This window comes from Myotis brandtii, unplaced genomic scaffold (assembly GCF_000412655.1).
Source record: "Myotis brandtii unplaced genomic scaffold, ASM41265v1 scaffold126, whole genome shotgun sequence".
Classification (NCBI taxonomy): Eukaryota; Metazoa; Chordata; class Mammalia; order Chiroptera; family Vespertilionidae; genus Myotis; species Myotis brandtii.
The window spans coordinates 2,695,509-2,704,370 of record NW_005354425.1 but is presented as its reverse complement, the minus strand read 5'-3'; positions in this window follow the sequence as shown (position 1 = coordinate 2,704,370).

Here is an 8,862-nt window from a genome sequence, read left to right as displayed (position 1 = left end):
TCTTTCTTTTCTTTAAAATGTAAGACTTATTTTACATTCTGTCTTTTACAGTTTTAATGTCTGATGCATTTGAAGACCTAATTCTGCTTTTGTTGTTTGTTTTTGCTTCTTATTATTTTTATGTTACCCTTCTTCCTTTGTGTATTTAAATTGTGTTTATGTGTTATTGCTTGGTGCAGAGTATGTACAATGGACATACTCTGAGGGTGTGTCCCATATTAATGATGTTTGTTTGCTGTTCCTCATTGTTCTCTAGTGCTTAAAATCTAAGACCACTTGCTGTCAATTTCCTGGTTTGTGGTTTCTCAATCCTATAATTCTCCAGGCTAATAATTCTTAGGGGAGAGAGAGTTTTTTTTTTTTATTTTTCCTCAATCAGAGACCAAGCTAAGATGAACACAATTATTTTTTTGGTATCACTTTTCCAATGCTAGATTATTTTCTAAACTGATCATTTACAAAAAAAAAAAAAAAAGCCCTTAAAAGATCCCAGGTTAATCATGGGGTTTTATTTCCAACTTCCATTTTACCATGACCAAATCCTTGTCTTCTGTCCTTTTACAGAGTTTTAAACTCAAGCTTTTTAATTACAATGGTCTTCAAATATTTTCAGGGCAACCATAGAGCCTTTGTCAGCTTATCATTATGGTTTTCAGCTCTCTCTTTTTTTGACCCTGGTGCTTCTTTATACTTTCTAGTGAGAGCAGCCTCACATATAAAAATAATGTTGGTTATATTTCATCAGGCATTTCTCAGTCTTTGGTATACATAATTTTTTAATATATCAAACTTGTCATATTGCTGTAAATGTAAGTCTCTATTAGTTCTTTACATTTTCTGGGGGAGAAGAAAATTTTCCCTTTCCCTTCTTAGTTCTCCTAGCTGGTCTAATAATTAAGTTGACATAAGACAGATAAATAGGAGATAATCAAACAAAAATTGAATAACATGTATGCTTCCTACATATATGGGAAAGACCCATGTATATAGGAAAACTGAGTAACTCATCAAAATGACTGAAGCCACAACCTTAAATACCATCTTTATCTAAAGACAAAAGAAGATGTTGGGAGTGAGGGAGTTAGTTATGGGAAATTACCCAGAAAAGCACGGTAAAAAAAGGATAGGGTTGTTGTGCATACTAGTATAAGTCATTGCCTTCTGCATTAATAGGGGTTTCTAGAGATAAGATTACCCACCTCTTCCAAGAACAGCCTGGGAGATACACTTACAAATGGATATTTCTCTTATATATGTAAATGTTCTTAACAAAGGTAACTTCTAATTGGTTTTCAGAGCTCCTCCCATGTCTGCTGTTTCTTAAAAATAGGCAGCCTAAAATAATTCTTATGTCAAAGAGGCATATTTTAGGGTAACTAATTCTGCTCCCTTATCATTTATATTAGTTAATGCTAGGTGCATTAAGTATGATTTAACTAGATATATTTACAATATTTGTCTATTGTAATTATACTAGAGGCCCCGTGCACAAAATTCATGCATTGGGGGTGGGGGGGGGCCTCAGCCTGGCCTGCACCCTCTCATAGTTCGGGATCCCTCGGGGATGTCTGCCACCTGCTTGCTCCTTACCGCTCAGCTTGCTGCTCCTTAGCAGCAGACTCCTTACCTCTCAGCTCACTGCTCCCACAACTGCCACTGCACTTGCCAGCCATGATCCAGGCTTCTGGCTGAGCAGCGTGCCCCCTGCATTGAGTGTCTGCCCCCTGGCAGTCAGTGCGCATCATAATGACCGTCATTCTGACTGTTCTGCTGTAATGGTCGCTTAGACTTTTATTGTATAGATTTTGAAGGGGTTCAGAACAGGCTTCCCCAAGATGTGCTACTTTGTCATGTGGATTATTTTGAGCTGAAGGCAATCAAGACCCTGTGAAACTGTTACTTCTCCCTTAAAGAATTTAAGTTGGGGGTCTTGCCCATAATAACAATCATCATCAGAAATAACTTTTTATGAACTATATACAGGGCAGGGCAAACTTGTAATTACTGAACATCTGTTCTTCTTGCCATCCTAAGAATAACCTTCCTTCCCTATGAAACCCCAAGATGTCTTACCTCATACTTAGCCCTAAATGTCATATACAGTATACTTCATTTTAATCTTCTTTCTCTGAACTTCTCATGTGAGTGGGTGGGGTGGAAAGAGAAAAATTCTGAGATTTTCTACATTAAATTACAGCAGACAGAATAATGAGAGAAAGAGTCAAGATTACTTAACCAATTAATATCTGTGGGCCAGTTAACAAGACACTGCTCACATTCCTGAATGTAGGTTGATGCTTTGAATCAACTTCTATAACAACCACCAGATGCCACAGCAACCCACATATGCATGAACTTTCAAGACTTGCAATCAATAACCAATCAAACATAGTAAATATTTTTTACTTACAGACTGTGCACCTATCCTATCACAAAACTAACCCCACTTCACCTTTTCCTTCCCTGCTTATCTGTAGCCAATGTAAATTATTTCAAAACAACTTACATCTTTCTTCCCCCAAACATCTATATGTATAAAAGCCCAGCACCAGAACGGCAGAAGGACTGGAACAACTGGTGATTATGACATGCACTGTGGCAGGCAACCAGCCTGATCCAGGCCCCAATCGGGGATGGGGCCAGTGGGCCAACCACCTACGGCCCCTTCTCCTGCCCCCCACCAGCGCTCCCCAATGGATTCCCATCAGGGTGGGCCAGCTGGACCCTACCCATGCATGAATTCGTGCACTGGGCCTCTAGTAATGTATAAAAGCCCCCATCAACTCCAGAAAGGTGGACACATTTGTCTTTTCTACCTAGCCCTGCTGCTGGTGGTTTAAGACTTCATACCTTAGGTCCTGGTCCTTTTCTGACTAGCATTTGGCCCAATAAACCTTTCTTTTGGAAAAGTTTTTGGCAGTGAAATTTTTTTTTTGTTTAACAGGAGTCTCTGACTCTCTCATGTATGTGGAATTCCCATACATAGATCATATATATTGAATTAAATTTGGTGCCCCAGCTGGTTTGGCTCAGTGAATAGATTGTCTGCCTGTGGACTGAAGGGTCCCAGGTTCTATTCTGGTCAAGGGCACATGCCTGGGTTGTGGGCTTGATCCCCAGTAGGGGGTGTGCAGGAGGCAGCCAATCAATTCTCTCTCATCATTGATGTTTCTATCTCTCTCTTTTCCTTCCTTCATCTCTGAAATAAATAAAAATATATTAAAAATAAATAAAATTAAATTTGGTCATATTCTTTTGTTAATCTGTCAAAAGACCAGCCAAAAGAACCGACCAGGGTAGAAAAGAGATTCTTCCTCTTCCACAATATGACTCATTTATGTCCAGAAGTCTAGAACTTTATTACCTCCTATTCTTCTATTCTCCAATTCCTCATTTTCAATGTAGATTCAGATTCAACTAACATTTATTAAGTGACTAGTACATGTCTTACTCTTTTACTTAAGTGTTCACAGTTAAAACTTTTTAAGACCCTATGAAATAGGCACTGCTAACCTTAGTGTGAACTCTCTCTGGTTCCAAGAAACCTATCACTGACTAAATAAACTGAGCATAAAATGGAGGCTCAAAGAGGTTAACATTCTTGATGAGAGTTACACATACAGCAAATGGAATTATTAAATGCATTCTTTTTCTCTATGCATTTGAAGGGACCAGAGTTTGCTCCCCCAACATATGCCTTTTAGCATATTGATTATTTTAAACTATTTTTTAAAAATGAGACACAGAAAGAACCTTTCATTCTTCTCCTTTGCCCACCTAAAGGAATTCAGATAGAAAAATATGCTTCAGCATAGAAAACTTAGCATATTAACTTTAGCATACATAAATTAAGTGTGGCAGATAGGGAGAAATCTAGCAAAGACTTTTGGACTCTTCTCTGTGTCCTGTTGTTTCTGGGTGGTCCAGCAAACATTTGTTCACCACATGTTTGCTCTTTCTCATATACCTGTGAATTGTCTAATTTCTCTTTGAAGTCCATGACCCCTGCCTCCTACTCCTTAGCTCAAGATGGCATATGAGCCTTAACTGCCCTAACTGTCTTTGGATCACATATTCTAATGGAACTCTCATATGTATATATGTAATAAATTTGGTCATTTTCTCTTGTTAATCTGTCTTGTGTTAATTTGATTATTATTCCAGCCAGTAGAATTTAGAAGGGTAGAAGGAAAATTAATGTTTTGCCCCACACATTCCCACTGAGAAATAAAAGAATGATAATGACTGCATTTCAATTGAATTGACACTGACTAATGTTGTCTCTTATCTTTCTTCAATGGATGTGGGGATCTGAACAATTACTGACTTAACCTACTATGAATAGCAATGTTGGATAGTTAAAAGGAAAGATACATGACAGATAGCCAAAAAAATAACAAAGCCTCACACTCCCTACAAGGCTCACACACAGACATGCAACTGAGTACATTTAAACTCCTTTATTGAGATTTTATGCTTTACAGATGTTGAAAGGACATACTAAATCTAAGTTTTCAAGACACAATTTATCCAAAAATCTTAAAAATGAGTATTTTAATGTTTTTTATGGAAATTATTTCAATTAGAATAAAGATTTATCAGGTTGAGTTTTTTCAATGTTTTAACTTTATTCTTAGTTTAATAAGAGTCAATTTAAGATGCCTTAGGACGTTTGTAACTACGGGTTTTAGTCTTCAATGTCTCTTGGAAGCTTGGATGTGACTAATTGTAGATGAAGTCATTTAATAAAAGAGGCAATGTTAACAATTTTCTTTTAAAAATAGAGCTATATTTCTGTAGAATATGCTGTGATTATATTTCTAATCACTTAATGAACTACAGCTTTGAGGAGCATGGAATGATGATATAGGAATCAAGATGTCATTTAGAGCTATAATCTCTTTTAGTATTACTTTCAGGACTTGATGAAGCACAAGAATTGTGTTTAGATAGATGATAGACAATAGATAGAGAGATGATAGATAGATAGATAGATAGATATAGATATAATCTCAGAACCCCTTTTTAACATTCAAACAACTTGAATCTACCCTTCCAGTATCTTCTTTTTTTAATTGAAGGTCTGAGAAAAAATAGTTACACAAGTGGTTTAACAGAGTGCTATAGTAATTCTGTGACCCCTGAGAGATCTGCTGCTCACAATTTGGGACCATGACCATATTAGATTTCATATGTTTCATATACTACATCTGAATATGCTTTTCAATGTTGCCAACAGAGGACTGTACAGCTACTTGGCAGTTATTCTGGGTCAAAAATTGTTAAGCAGAAGAAAAAATAATAGCTAACATTTATTCAATGCTTGTTATGTGCTAGATACTTTACATGTATTAGCTAATTTAACCCTCACAACAACATATGTGATAAATACTCTTATTATCATTACTATTTTTCAGATAGAGAAATTTAAGTACAAAGAAAGTTACTATACCATAGCTAGTAAGTGGGAAAAATTGATATTATAATGCAGGCAAGTTGGCCCACCTCTTTATCATTGTGTAATACTGCCTCTTAGAAACATGGGTGACAGGGAAATGCCAGGTGACAGGGAAAAACCAAAAACATGTTATAGTCCATCTAATTACTAGTTCCATTTGATTACTTCAAATCCACTTTGAATTGAGGCAATATGTAATAGTCACAGAGCCCCACGTAGTGTCTGAGACATCTGCAAAGTAGTATTAGGAACTAAAGTTAAAGAAGCAATGCAGGAAAATATATAGGAGTGTTTGATTATAGCAATCCAAAAAAGATTGTTAATTGTAGCAAATCCAAAGAGACTGTTAAAAATTGTTAATTGTTGTTCCAATGTTTGCTGCAGGGCTTCTGATGCCTTCAAAAATCAAGTGCTTAACTATATGCTTGATTCTTTACATATTTTACTTAATCCTCACAACTGCCCACAGAAGCTGAGGCTATTTTGACCTATTTTACAGATGACAAAACTGAGACCAGAAGAAAGAACCAACTTACCCAAGGGTATACAGCTAAGTAAGTTACATAACTGGGCTTTAACCTAATTTTCTTGAGACTTCAAAACCTATGCTTTTTCAGTGGAAACATGTCATATCTGCCTCTTTAATGCTTCGGTATTTGAAAAGCCCTCACTACTTTTTGACTAGGCTCATTCTCTTTCAGTAGTCTCTTGTGGAAATACATTCTTGAAAATATTGGGAGAAGGGTCAAGATGGCAGCGTAGGGAAATGCGGTACTTGCCTCCTCCCACAACCACATCAAAACTACAACTAAACCACAGAACAACCGTCATTGAGAACAACCTGAAATCTAGGTGAAATGAAATCCTATAACTAGAAAATTAAAAAAGAAGACTGGTAGAAGGGGCAGAGATGCAGAACAGGATGATCCAACATCCACGTGTGGTATTTTTTAATTGGGAGTGCTATCTTGAATTCAGAGGAGCAAGGGGCCCCTGCCCACAACAGGCCCCTCAAACCAGGGTTCCAGTGCCAGGAAGAGAAGTCCTGGTAACTTTTGGCTGTAAAAATGAGTGGGTTTATTTTTGTGTATGGTATAAGTTGGTGGTCTAGTGTAATTTTTTTGCATGTATCTGTCCAATTTTCCCAATACCATTTAAACGCAAGATGGGAAACTGTAAAAATCTCAGAAGAATCCACAGGCAGCAAAGTATCAGACATATCTCATAGAAATATCTTTACTGATACATCTCCTAGGACAATGTATACTCAGAAGAAAATAAACAAATGGGACTACATCAAAATAAAAAGCTTCTGCACAACAAAATAAACCATCAACAAAACAACAAGAGAGCCCACTGTATGGAGAACATATTTGCCAGTTATATCCGATAAGGGTTTAATCTCCAAGATTTATAGGAAACTCATACAACTTAACAAAATGAAGATAAACAAACCAATAAAAAAATGGGCAAAGGACCTAAATAGACACTTTTGAAAGTGGACATACAGAAGGCCAAGAGGCATAAGAAAAAATGGTCAAAGTTACTAATCATCTGAGAGATGCAAATCAAAACGATAATGAGGTACCATCTCACACCTGTCAGAATGGCTATCATCAACAAATCAACAAACTACAAATTCTGATGAGGATGTGGAGAAAAAGGAACCCTTGTGCACTGCTGGTGGGAATGCAGACTGGTGCAGCCACTGTGAAAAACAGTATGGAATTTCCTCAAAAAATTGAAAATGGAACTCCCATATGACCCAGTAAACCCACTTCTAGGAATATATTCCAAGAAATCAGAAACAACAATCAGAAAGAATATATGTACCCCTATATTCATAACCACACAATTTACCATAGCTAAGATTTGGAAACAGCCTAAGTTCCCATGGGCTGATGAGTGGATTAAAAAACTGTGGTGCATCTACAGAATGGAATACTACACTGCTGTAAAAAAGAAGGAACTCTTACTATTTGCAACAGCATGGATGAACCTGGAGAGCATTATGCTAAGCAAAATTAGCCAGTTGGAGAAAGATAAATATCACATGATCTCATTCATTTGTGAAATATAATGAAAATAAACTGATGAACAAAAAATAGATCCAGAGACATAGAAGCATTGGACAGACTGTCAAACCTCAGAGGAAAGGCAGGGGAGGTTGGAAGGGGAGTAAGAGATCGACCAAAGGACTTGTATGCATGCATATAAGCATAACCAATGGACACAGACAGTAGAGGGGTGAGAGCCGGTACTGAGTGGCGAGAGCAGGTGGGGAGAGGTCAATGGGAGAAAAAGGAGACATATGTAATACTTTCAACAATAAAGAATTAAAAAAAAAGAAAAGCAAAAGAACAAAATAAAAAACCAGCGGGGACTATGCCTGAATGACAGAGAAGCTGCTGAAGACCCAGGTGTTCCTCTTAAAGAGCCTGTGCATGGACTTACTCAGACTCTCTCCCTCTGAGCTCCAGCACTGGGACAGCTGCTTGAAAGGATTCAGGGCCATATGGGAAGGAACTACATTTTCTGGCATCAGAGCAAGAACTGTGGGGCAGCTTTCTCCCAAATGTGCTGGCAGGGGTCATTGTTCCTTTGCTGAGACTTCCCTGCCACAGTACTCACTGGCAGTCTCCATATCTGAGACTCCATCAACCTGGCTTATACTGTTTTCCCCCCATGGTGATTACCTGAGACCCACCCAGGTGATTACTGAGTTAATCATCTAATTTTCAGGACCACCCAAGCTGTTTGCAGTGGCTTTTCCATATGAATGGCTTGTCCTGGCTCAGGCTTCTGACTTTCCTAAAATCTCTCAAACATACAGTGGCTAGTCTCAGCATGCCCCACACATCTTGATAAGTGGCCCCAGGCCTGGCACTAGCAGCCGCCTTCCCTGGTTCACAGCTTGGCCTCTCCTGGGCACCTCCAAGCAGAACACAAATAGCAGTCATCTGCAGATTGCTCTGTAGCTTGTGTTGGGTGGCCCCAGGCATAGTACAGGCAGTTGCTGACTTTGTACCTCCCAGGAGGCCCCAGAGCCGCTGCACCCGGTGGTCAGCTTCAGACTACACCACAATACAACTGTACCACATCCACAAGTGACACACTCAAGGGGTGGACTCAATGAGCACCAAAGCCCCACTGAAGCAAGTCCTGCTCAAGAGGGGAGTCTCCTGCACAGCAGCTCTTCCACTGTAGTAGCAGCTGGTCCTCACAACCAATTGGACTGAAGGTCAATCAATCTCTCCCACTGACGCCAACAGCAATCAAGGATCAACTACACAGGACAGTGCACACAACGCACTCAAGGGCTCACCTAGAGTGCCAAGCTCTGGTGACTGGGGAGGCTGAGCCACTGGGCCCTATAGGACAACTACTACACAAGGCCACTCTAT